Source organism: Herpailurus yagouaroundi, unplaced genomic scaffold, assembly GCF_014898765.1.
Source record: "Herpailurus yagouaroundi ecotype Mexico unplaced genomic scaffold, PumYag 190, whole genome shotgun sequence".
NCBI classification, from domain to species: domain Eukaryota; kingdom Metazoa; phylum Chordata; class Mammalia; order Carnivora; family Felidae; genus Herpailurus; species Herpailurus yagouaroundi.
Window position 1 is genome coordinate 7,989,511 of NW_024412421.1, and position 12,574 is coordinate 8,002,084.

Consider the following 12,574-nt stretch of genomic DNA (forward strand, 5'->3'; position numbering starts at 1 on the left):
GCTGGTATCTTGGTACCACCAGAACTCCCGAGTCACAAAAATGATGCTCTTAAAATTGTGGACTGCGTCCCTTTAGAATTCCAGGTTGCGATGGTTCTTCCTGGGTCCCCAGGCAGGGAGATAACTATGGACAGGTCTGGGAACAACGGGTAGGAATGCTTTCCCCTTACAAACAGCAGCATAACCTAGAAGACCCAGCCAACCAACCCAAGCAACCAGTTACTCACATGCTTCGACAAGAGGTCTGGAGGAGGGCAGCTCCAATTTTGGTGAGGAGTCCCACCATATCGCAGAGGACCTTTTCCCTCCATTCTCCTCGGCGTGCGGGCCTTTCACTCTTAGACTCTTGCACACTGGTCACAGAATGGCTGCCAGATGAAAGATAGGAAGGGAAGGTGTGGAGGGGGGAGAGATTTTCGGAAGGCCGGCAGCACACTCCTCTATGTGTCGTTGGCCAAGTCTAAGTCCCATGGTCCTCTAGTCGAAGGATGTGTTGGAAAGCGGCTGCCCAACGGCTGGCCTGCTGTGGTTGGTGGCGTGTTGGGCGCACAGCCGCCCTGAGTGACATGGGAGATCTCCCAGCAAGCAGGAAAGGGGAGGGTGGATGGTGGAGGGAAGATATCATCAAGGGACCCGGGGGTCATTGTGTGTCAGGAATTCGGCCAACGATTGGCTTTGAAGCCTCACCGTTCTCTCAGAGAGCCTCAAAACAGAGGCTCTGGCTCAGACTTGGATCCGTCTGACCCCAGGCTCCCCGCTCTCAAACTCCAGGCCATAGGTATATAGCCACTGCAGCCCCTAGGGCGTGAGGGAGGCCCGCCCAATCCCCAGGCGGTTTGAGGGGCAGAGAGCCCCTTGTCCCCTTTGTGCCAGACACCCCAAGCCTTCAGACTCGAGGCTGACTTTGGGGTCTCTCTCCCGAGGGCCACCTTCACCCACCCCATCATCTCCTGACCACGTGGCAGAGAACATTCTCTCACCACCCGCTGGTGAGCTCCTTTGGGGCGAACCATAGATCTTGGACTCATTTTTAAAAACTCAGCTTTGGGGCGCCTGGGTGGCTCAGTCGGTTAAGCGTCTGACTTCGGCTCAGGTCACGATCTCACGGTTCGTGGGTTCGAGCCCCGCGTTGGGCTCTGTGCGGACAGCTCGGAGCCCGGAGCCTGTTTCGGATTCTGTGTCTCCCTCTCTCTCTGCCCCTCTCCCACTTGCACTCTGTCTCTCTCTGTCTCAAAAATAAACACAAAACCATTAAAAAAAAATAAAAACTCAGCTTTATTATGGTAGGAAAAGCTCCCCCCTCCCCAAATAAAGGATGGATAAAAAATAATGGTAGATTTTTTTTTCTTTTAAGGAAAGTTATCAAGCTCTTTGCAGCGTTTATGTTTGTGATGTCTACAATCCGTCTCACGCTGCGGGGGGCGGGTGGCGGGTAGGGCATTTGGTAACAAAGCGAATGCAGGCAGCTAAAGGGTCAGGCAGGTGCCTGGCTGCATCCCTGAGCCTGGAAATGCATGAGACTGCTACTAATGTGCAAGCTTTATTCATATGGACCCATCCCCAGCCTCACAAATAAATGGAGACTGGCCAAACACACAGACTGATGTCGAGGGTGGGGTGGCGTGCAGGGAAATGCTTCCGATCTTGGCATCTGGGAAGATATTCAACCGAGGTCTCTACCTGGCTGTTATTTAAACAAACACAAAAAGATGGAGGTAAGGAGTCCAGGGAGGATGCTGGAAACCATCAGCAAACAGGGGAGCTCGGCTGGGAGGGGGGGCCGTTCCGTGTAGGTGTCAAATCCTTTTGCATCAGAATCCTGCAGGGGCAGGAATGCCCAAATGTGGAGTGAGTATGCACAGCCATTTGCCCGGCAAAGGCCCTGGAAGGAGCAGGGTGGGCTCCCCCCGGGGATGTGCAGAGCCTCTCCTGTGTGCATTCATTAAAGGGCCAGCTTGGTGGCCCCATGGTCACAGAGTGACAGAGCTCCTTACGCACCAGGAAGAGTGTCGCCCAGGCGTGCGCCATTCTGATTGATTCTGATTAACTTGTTAGGAGTCCGCTTGCGGAGTGTGGACCATGCTTGCAGGGCCTCAGGGCGGCGTCTTTGCTGATGGTCTCTGTCGTTCTCCACATTCTCCGGCTTGGCTACTCTGGAAGCTTGCCCCTGGAGATCAGTGTTGTTGGGGGGGGGCGGTGCCTGAGAAGAGCAGAGATACGTAGTTGGATCAAAAGACCCTGAGGTGGGTTAATTGTGCCCCCTGGGAAAGTTATTGTCTTGATGAGCTATTGTTTCCTCTTTGGGAAACTGGGGATCGCTTTTCTCAGCCTCGTTGGATTATTAAGGAGAATCAGGGTGGCGGTTCCCTTCCCTTCGCTCTCTTTTTGAGTGTTAGATTCAGATTTTAAGGCACCCTTGCAGGAAGACCACAGATCCGGAAGAGAGAGGCAGGGATCACTCACGCAAGGTTTGCAGGGGCTGTGGGACGAACACCACAGGTGTAGACCATGCGTGGGGAGGCGCTGGCCAACACCGGGCTGTGGATTTCTGCAGAGTGAACCCTGTTGCCTGTTCAACCCTCTTTCAATCGCAATTAAGTCAAAAGGAGAATCTCGGTTGGTGCTAAAACGTCCTCAACACCCCTTCAGCTCTTTTTAACCTCCCTTTAAAACGAAGACAGATCGTAGAGACAGAGAATAGGTGCCCGGGGCGGGGTGGGGGAAGAGGTGGAGGATGCGAAGCTAGTGTTTGACGGGTATGGAGTATCCATTCGGGAAAACGGAAGGAGGATCCAGAGATGAATGGCGGCTAATAGTTGCACAGCACGAATGGACTTAACGCCACCGAGCTGTGCCCCTAAAAATGGTCATAATGGCACATGTTTTTATGTTATGTTTTATACATTTTCCCATGGTAAAGGCAAAAAGGCAAAATCTAAATCGGAAGCAGAAGAGGCTTCAGGCACAGAGCATCTAAACAGACACTAGTAACGTGACTTTATTTTATTTTATTTTTTTTTAATTTTTTTTTCAACGTTTTTTATTTATTTTTGGGACAGAGAGAGACAGAGCATGAACGGGGGAGGGCAGAGAGAGAGGGAGACACAGAATCGGAAACAGGCTCCAGGCTCTGAGCCATCAGCCCAGAGCCCGACGCGGGGCTCGAACTCACGGACCGCGAGATCGTGACCTGGCATTTATTTTTGGGACAGAGAGAGACAGAGCATGAACGGGGGAGGGGCAGAGAGAGAGGGAGACACAGAATCGGAAACAGGCTCCAGGCTCTGAGCCATCAGCCCAGAGCCCGACGCGGGGCTCGAACTCACGGACCGCGAGATCGTGACCTGGCTGAAGTCGGACGCTTAACCGACTGCGCCACCCAGGCGCCCCTAGTAACGTGACTTTAAAAAGTCAGTGTTACTCTCAAGGTTGCCTTTTATCCGGGACCAGGAGTAGCAGTTTTCCAGCTCCAAATAGCCGCTGGATACAAAGCTTTCTTTTGAAATGCATATTTTTATTTAACGAAGCAAGGAGAAATGGCAGGTAAACCAAAAACACGGATAGGACAAGACGGTGAAGCCGTAACTCGGCGCCTGTGTCCAAGTTTCAGGCGTCGCACCCGAAGCCTGGAGGTCAGCAAGGGTTGGGGGGGGGGAGGTCCAGGCCTGCGGCACAGGGAGGGGCTCCTCTGCACCCCTCCCAGCCTCTTCCCTGTTTCCCCCGATTCTTCGCCCGGATGGCTTCCCTTTGTACCGCTTCAGCTGGCAACTCTTCGTCATGACAGAGACGGCGGAGTAAACTGTTGTCTCGCCCAACCCGAGGCCTCTGGGGTAGTTGCTTTGTCCTGAGGTCACCCCGTGGCTGTTCTGGGCTCGGGGGGTAGATCCCAAGCATCCTGGGTGCAGAATGACAGGCTTCTTGGGTGACAAATGGGTCATATTCTCCAAAGTTCTGATGGTAACTAAGGATGGACTAGAGCAGGAGTTCTCAAACCTGACTGCACTCTAGAATCTTCCGGGGCTCGTCACCAGCCCAGGATCAGGATCTCTAGAGGGGGAAGCTGGGATATCTGGGGTTTCCTTTCCTTTCCTTCCCTTCCCTTCCCTTCCCTTCCCTTCCCTTTTAAATGTTTATTTTTGAGAGAGAGAGAGAGAGAGAGAGAGAGAGAGAGAGAGAGAGACAGCGAGCAGGGGGTGAGCAGAGAGAGAGGGAAACAGAGGATACCAAGCAGGCTCCATGCTGCCAGCACAGAGCCCAATGTGGGGCTCAAACCCATAAAGCACAAGATCATGACCTGAGCCCAAATCAAGAGTTGGACGCTCAACCCACTGAGCCACCCAGGAGCCCCAGGGATCTCTGAGTTTTTCAAAGCCGCCCAGGCAATCGTGATGTGTGACAGGTTTGGAACCACAGATTAGAGCAAAATTGCCGTTGCTTATAAATGCTTTGTACCCTGTCTGGAATGGCTTTTTCTTCCTCCCAACAAATTCCAAGATGTGTCTTAAGACTCAGCCGATGCATTGACACCTCCTAGAAGGCCTCCGTGATCTTCCAGGCTGAGTTGTCTCAATAGTAACACTTACCACACTGTTCTGTAATCACTGGATTTGTGGGCAGTTTCTACCACGGGGTAGGGAGCTCTTTGAAGGCAGGAACTGTGCCCTATTCTCTGTTGAGTCTCACGGCCTGAATATAGTAAGTGTTCAATATAGGTTTGATAAGGAGTAAATGGATGTTTTGAAGCACACAGCAGGAATCCCAGGGGACACTTAAGCCCTAAAAAACATATTCACGTGGGCAGATAAACAGGTTTCCTTTGAGGTCAATGAGGGTTCCTAGGGCCTGCCCTGCTTTGGGCCATGGTGGCTACAGTCCAGACTTATCCTTCTTAGAACTTCTGCCTACTAGGGTCCCTCAGACGTCCCTGGTCTCACCTAGAGCCACTGTTCTCCAACTCACCAAATTGTCTGGCCACAGTGGCCTTCTCTCCCTTACTTTAAAGTCTCAGTGTCCCTTCCTTCCTTCCTTCCTTCCTTCCTTCCTTCCTTCCTTCCTCCTTCCTTTTTTTCTTTTTCTTTCTTTCTTTCTTTCTTTCTTTCTTTCTTTCTTTCTTTCTCTTTCTTTCTTTCTTTCTTTCTTTCTTTCTTTCTTTTTCTTTCTTTTTCTTTTTTTTTTGAGTTGATTTGTTTTGAGAGAGGGAGGGAGCACAGAGAGAGGGAGAGACAGAATCCCAAGGAGGCTCTGCCTGGCAGCCCAGGGCCCCACGCGGGGCTCAAACTCAAGAACCACGAGATCATGACCTGAGCCGAAGCCAAGAGACGGACTAGGTAGTAGGGAGAAAAGACTTATGACCTCCTTCCCTACTAAAAGGTTGAAGTAAGTGCCAAAATGGTTATCTCCCAACCTCTGGGCCTTTGTCAAGTACTGAAAGACATTAACTTGCAATATCTGTGGAGCAGATTTGGTGGGCAAAGGAGACCAGCCTGGGGTCAAACAGTAGTTGTGCCTGCCCTAGGCTGGGGCATGAGGCAGGGGTTTATCCTGGTCGTGACAAATCAGCTCTAAGTTGGAACAGAGCACCCCCCCCCACCCCCGCCTCCAACCGCCTCGCCCCCAGTTAGTTACCACAGCAGCGATGGGGGCATTTCCACTTCAACCTGGTCTAGTGAAGGATCATGTTTTGATGTTTTCCTCTGCAGCTAAGTTTTGTCTCTAATTTTAACATTTGGACTCTGTTCCGGTCAGACTGGAAAGATCTTCTGCTCATCTGCGGAAAGGACATGCTATTCCCACTGAAATCTAAGTAACGAGACGCTGCCGTTTCTGAGAAGCCTCCCCCTCCTCCACCCTCCCCTACCGCACATAACTTCCAACGATTGCCAGAGTGTGGGAGACCTGAGATTACCTCCTGCCTCGCATGACTGGCCCACTTACACCGGTCAGGGGAGGCGAGGTTATAGTGCCGAAACAAACAGCCCCAGTGTCGTCGCAAGCAAAGGCTTATTACTCACTCATACTTCCCGTCCAACATGGTGTGGTCTGGAAGCTGGGCACGGGAAGGGACGGAAGCCCTACTCCACGGGCTTTATCACTCGGGGCCTCGGGCTGAGGGAGGGGGTCCTTTTGTGCCCCTGGCATCTCCCCACAAAGGGGCAGACACGGCCAAGAGCTGAGCCTGCTCACGTCTCACGGGCCCAGAGGCCAGGCGTTGCAATCCTCCCAGGGTCCAGAAGTAGAAGGGAGGCGAACCCTGGTGGCGGCAGGAATGTTTGCTGCCCCACCACAGGCCCTTGGCCTTTCGGTCCTTTCCATAGGGCTCTTCTCCAAGCCCGCATACTTTTATCCTGCTTGGAATCCCCCCTCCCACCCCCCGTGAGTTTTCAGGGGAATCCTCTTTGGAGCACTTGTCTTGAACTCTATCCAGATGCAGTGTGGCACAGTGGTTGGTTAAGAGTGCAGATTCTAGAACCAGGCTAACTGGGTTTGCAGCTGGCCAGAGCAAATGTTCCAACACGTCTGACTGTCAGTTTCTCGTCTGTAGGATAGGGAAAACAACCCATGTCCCAGGTTCATTGTTAGTATTATATTTTCCGTATATGTCATATGTTTAAGAAAGTTGGCTTGGCACACTTTGAGTCCTCTGTAAGCATTGTGTCAGCAGGCTGTGTCCCCTGTGGCACGGATGCCTATTATGAATCAGGCTGTGAGGTGCAGAGGGAAGTAAGTCACAGGCCAGCTTGGCACTTGGCTGAGGGTGTCAGGGTCAGCAGGGCATTGCCATTACGGCCTGGCTGCTTCCGGTCTTTGGATTTCTCACCGTCTGCCAATGACCTTGCACTTCACGGAACGAAGAGTCCACGACCGTCGCAAGGATGTTTCTTCCCTCTCAGTCGCCTTCTGGAGTGAGAGCCCCAAGTAGGGCCTGGGCCTGGCGCCAAAGGCAGTGCTAAAAGGTTGGCTTCAAGAGTTTCTAACATTTCTGGAGAGGTGCCCACCCCACCCCCACCCCAGAGCAGCCTGGCTTACAGAGGCAGGAAAGCAGGGGTGGGCTTAGCATCCTTTCTCCGCTGCTGGTAAGGCCGGGCAAGTCAAACTCAGGTTCCTTGTCTGTAAAATAGGGATCTATCACGCGAGGTTGGTTACGTCAGCAACGTGGGTGGCATTGGGCCCGGCAAGGCCTAAGCACTCCGTGCGGCTCGGATCACCCTTACTGTTTCTGATGACAAGTGTGGGCAGCTCGGGGAAGAGGAGGCGCGAGGATTAAACAGAGGCGGGTTCATGTAATCATTTGGGCAGTTGAAACCATCCCAAGGACAAAGGGGCACCCCTGAGAGGTTTTAATCAAAGTGCGATGCTGTGAGTCCTGCGCTTTGGAAAGATTCCTTTGGCTTCATTATGGAGAGTGGATTAATAGTGTGAGGTGGGGGTGGAAAACCATCCAGAAAATGTCCTAGATTAGGGTGACATCAGTGGAGGAGAGAGAAAAGTGGATTAATAATATACTTAGTAGACAGCATGATATTAGAAGCAAATCCTTACACAGCATTACCTTTGCACCCGGTGCTGTTCTAAGCATCTTACACTATTTACTCATTTAATCGTTGCAGCTCTACGAGACCGGTTCTTCTACAGTCGGCTCTGGTGTTTCAAGACAACACTGGGCACCAAGACGTGAAATAACTTGCCCAAGGTCACACAGCTAGATAGGGGTTGGATTTGGGATTCAAAACCAGGAGGACTGGTTCCAACGTCCTTCTCTTTAGCAACTGTGCTTCCGTTTTGGTGAGCGACCGGGTATGGAGTAGTGTATCGGCTAGCTATGACCACGACGATGCTGCGTAACAACCACCAGAACCCCAGTGCCATATACTAGAAAACACTGATTTGTGCTCATGGGTTTCTGAGTTGGCTGGGCTGCTTTGCCACTCTGAGCTCATTGACGGGGCTTACTCCGATTCTTGATGGACCAAGGGCACAGTTACAGGCAAAGTGAGAACTCTGTGCAGTTTTGGCCATCCATCAACCATGGGGAGTGGAATTTTCATAACTCCCGGAATGTTGGCTCGGGCAGCCAAGTCGCTGAGAGGGTGAAACAGAAAGGGTAGGTTATAGGAGAAGATGAGGAAGTCAAGGCTCAGTGAGACCAGATGTCTTGCCCAAGGTTGCACAGCTAGTATACTCGGGGTCCGGACCGCAGCTGCCCAGAACTGAAAATTACCCCGGTGACCGGACAGGTGTGATCGTGTGGCTGGAAATGACTTTGCTGGTCGTACTCACTTGGAATGGCCAATATTAACAATCCTGCATTCAGAATCCAGGTTTCCTAACAGCTCTGTTCAGAGGAAGCCTGGCTTGCCTTTTGCATTCTAAAAGTACTTTCCAGGTTGATAATGTCCCCCAAGGGCCTTCCTTCTTTACACTGTAGGAATTGATCAGTCTGTTTTCACCTCTAGGGAACAGTCTGGTATTGTTTCTCCAGGTGCTGGCCTCCGGGGACCGGACCGGAGCAAAGTTTTCTTCCAGGCTTCCTGGCCGCCACCATAAAGGCTCACCCGTGGTGGGAAAAGGGAGAGCCCGGCTGAAGCGGTGTCCGACTCTTCCAGAGCAACCACTGAAAAGCCGCCCCCTCCATACACACCGCCGAGGGGGCTTTGAATGGATGGGCTTAAGTGGAGGCCACCAGTGAGCCTGGCTTTTTAATAACCAGCAGCCCCTGAGTCCTCGGGGCCCATTCTCGACACCGAGTCATGGGAAACTTCTCCCCTCATCAAACAGAGCTGACCCGCCCGCCGACCTTGTTCCTTCCGTGTTCCGGCACTCTCGACTTCAACCTGGCCCCAAACCCAAGCTCCCCAGCTGGAAAGTACTTCAGCAATGGCTTCTTGGGGCTCTGACTTCTCTTTCACTGGGCCCTTCTTAAGGAAGGCTGAGGGAGCGTGGTGTCCCCTGGACGTGTCACCGGTGCAGCCAGGAGAGACCCAGACAAGCGTGGGCTCAAAGCAGGCCCGCCTCGTGGGAAGGGATCGGGAGCAGTCTGAATTGTAACTGGCGTGTATCATCGTGTTCACTCTCACGGTGAAAATCGCCAGTGTTCGGTGAGCGCTTCCTGTATACAAAGCATTATGCCAATGCACCTGCTTCCTTTATATGCTCTTTCTGTATTTCCTTCTTCCTCTGCAGAGGTAGTGAGGGCATTGGGAGCCAGGCCACAAGTTTGGGCAAATGACTGCTTCCTCTCCTTTAAGCCTCAGTTTCCCCTTCATAAAACGGGGCTAATATAGATATCCCCTGCAGAGACACCTGAGGGATTAGAGGTGACATATTACACAGCAGACTCTCGGGAGGTGGTGGCCGTGCTTTTTGTTTTTGTTTTTGTTTTTGTTTTTTAATTTTTAAGTTTATTTATTTATTTTGAGAGAGCGAGAATGCACGTGTGCGTGCGTGAGCTGGGGAGGGGCAGAGAGAGGGAGAGAGAGAATCCCACGCAGGAACTGCACCAGCAGCACCAAGCTGAACGTAGGGCTTGAACTCACGACCTGAGAGATCCATGACCTGAGCCGAAATCAGGAATCAGAGAGGCTTAACCGACTGAGCCACCCAGGCGCCCCATTATCGCGATTGCTAGTGAGTCCGGGGTCCCTGAGGCTGTCCCGGGCCCTACTTTCTGCTTCTCCCAGCCTGATGGGTTCTGTCCAAGGACCCCGTGGGAAGCTACCTTCCCGACTGAGATGGGGAGAAAGGTGGGTCCGAGGGCTGGAGATGGACATCAGTGGGGGTTTCTTCCTCCCCCTGCAGAAATGATTGATCAGCTGTCAACGAGACGGCTGTGGTCAGAAACGGAAGCCCTGTGGCCGGGAACAGCGACGCCAAGGAAAGCTGGCTGTGCGATGGGATCACTTGCCGGCACTGTTTGGGAGGCTGCTGGGCAGTAAACTGGGGGTAGCCCGGGTGTCCTCCCCCCTTTCCCGTCCCTCCTGACCCTTTCTTCCCATGCGCCCTTTGCTCAGGGTGGCCAACGGGTCTTGTTGATTTAGATGGCCGTTTCTTCATAACCCCTCAAAGTTTACCTCCTTCAAGCTGTCTTTCCCATTAAATTGTGGTCTCGAGGTGAGAGCCAATTCTGCAAAAAACATGTAGCCACAAGCCTTTTGCTGCTGGTTTATTATCTGTGCTGGGGTCCCTGGGGTCTGGGGTGGTGAAGCTTGGCTCAGTGCAGAAGGAAACAATGGGGATTTTTCCGTCTCCCCCCGCCCCCTTGCCTGGCCTGATCCCCTCTGCCTTGGGGAGACCTGCCTGCTAATTTATCTTGGAATGTTTGGGCTCTCCATGCTTAATGGGTCTGTTTTCTGACTTTCTAAACAGATGAGTGGGTGTGAAAAACAAGTCAACAGATAAACACAAGCTTCCACTAGAAGATTCTGAAACTGAACAAACGGCTCTCAGCATCCCTGCAGGGAGGGCATCCCCAGTGTGATCCAGCGTGAGGCGAATTCCACTCTGCCTTGGAGCTGGGAAACTCCCAGCTGGGACTGGGGCCCTAGAGAAACGAGAAGATTATGGTGCCTCCACTTACGGGTTCTGTGTCCCCAGGGGGAAGTGACTTACTGTGCCATAACGTCCTTGTCTGTAAAATGGGGCTTAACAATGATGCCTGGCACATAGGATCATAGTGCAGATAACGTGAGATAATACATGAGATGCGCTTAGAAGAACGCCTCGCACATGGTGACGTAGCATGCCTAACAAACGCCAGCTATGACAATTCACATGGCTGCCAATGGAGCTCGAGGGGCTCCGTGACCTTGGACATGTCACACCAATTTTTCACGCTTCAGTTTCCTTATCTGTAAACAAGGCAACAGTCATGCCTGTATCATGGGGGTACTTATAAAACTTATAATTAAAAATTATAAAAATGTATAAAAACACTTAGCCCATCAGTGCTTGTTTACTTTCTTTATTTTGAGAGAGAGAGAGAGAGAGAGAGAGAGAGAGAAGCAGAGAGAAAGGGAGAGAGAGAATCCCAAGGAGGCTCCACACTGTCAGCACGGAGCCCAATGCAGGGCTCGAACCCACAAACCCTGAGATCATGACCTGACCTGAGGTCAAGAGTCAGACAATTAATCAACTGAGCCACCCAGGCGCCCCAGCATTTAAGTTCTTAATAAGATCAATTTCCTTGCTTTCACTTAGGCAGGGTACAAAGAAGTTAACATAAGAAGGTTGGGGGCACCTGGGTGGCTCAGCCAGTGAAGGGTCTGACTCTTGATCTCTGCTCAGGTCATGACCGCACGGTTCGTGAGTTCAAGCTGCACATCGGGCTTTGCACTGACAATGCGGAGCCTGCTTGGGATTCTCTCTCTCTTCCTCTCTCTCTGCTTCTCCCCCACTAGCACTCTGTCTCTCTGTCTCTCTCTCTGTCTCTCAAAAATAAAATAAACATTAAAAAAAAACCCAATGGGGCGCCTGGGTGGCTTGGTGGGTTAAGCGTCCGACTTCGGCTCAGGTCATGATCTCACGGTCCGTGAGTTCGAGCCCCACGTCGGGCTCTGTGCGGACAGCTCAGAGCCTGGAGCCTGTTTCAGATTCTGTGTCTCCCTCTCTCTCTGCTCCTCCCCTGTTCATGCTCTGTCTCTCTCTCAGTCTCAAAAATAAATAACGTTAAAAAAAAAACCCCAAAATAAGAAGGTTGTTTCTATAGGGAAAAAAAAAGTTATCATAGCATAAGAAATACAAAGTATACATCTCTTAAAGGTAAAGCTCTGTGATTTTTTTTACAGCAAATCTGTGACCCAGATCAGGATAGGAACATTTCCAACACCCCTGAAAGCTGCATCGTGCCCCTTCCCCATCAATACTTTTCTCCCTAGAGGTAACTGTTATCTCGGTTGCTAATACTGTAGACTTTGCGCCATCTGGAGCGTCGTGTAAATGGGATGACAGACCATACATTCTTTTGCTTCTGTTCATTCTTTTCCATCTTCAGTTCAACACAGTGTTCTCAGATCCATCCGTGGCACTGTACATCTCCATGGGTATACACTCAGCTTCGTACCCAGTCCTAAGTTACTTATGAATAAAGCTGCTGTGAGCGTTCTCACACTTGCCTCTTCAGGGATACATACACTTATTTTTGTTGGCTGTATACCCAGCTGTGGAATTTCTGAGTCATAGGCAGGTGCATGTTTAACTTTAGTAGATGGCTGCCAGACATAATTCCAAAGTGGTTATTAGCAGATTACTTTTTGGTTTAAAAAATTTTTTTAAAGAGGAGGAGGTAAGTCTGGAAGAGATTTAATGCTGAATTTTTATATTGTATTTTTATTGAATTTTTAATTTCCTTTTTATGATAGGTTACTACTTATAATTCCCTGAGAATTGGCCATCTTCTATAGAAGCAGCTGTGATTATACCTAAATATGTCCCTGTGAAAATATTCACTGTTTACAATGGAGAAAAGAAAATAATCTAAATGTCTATCCGTAGAGGAACGATTAATAAATCGTAATGTACCCATAGTTTGTGGTGGCAGAATGTATGGATATGTACTGGCCTGGTAAGATGTTCAGTTACG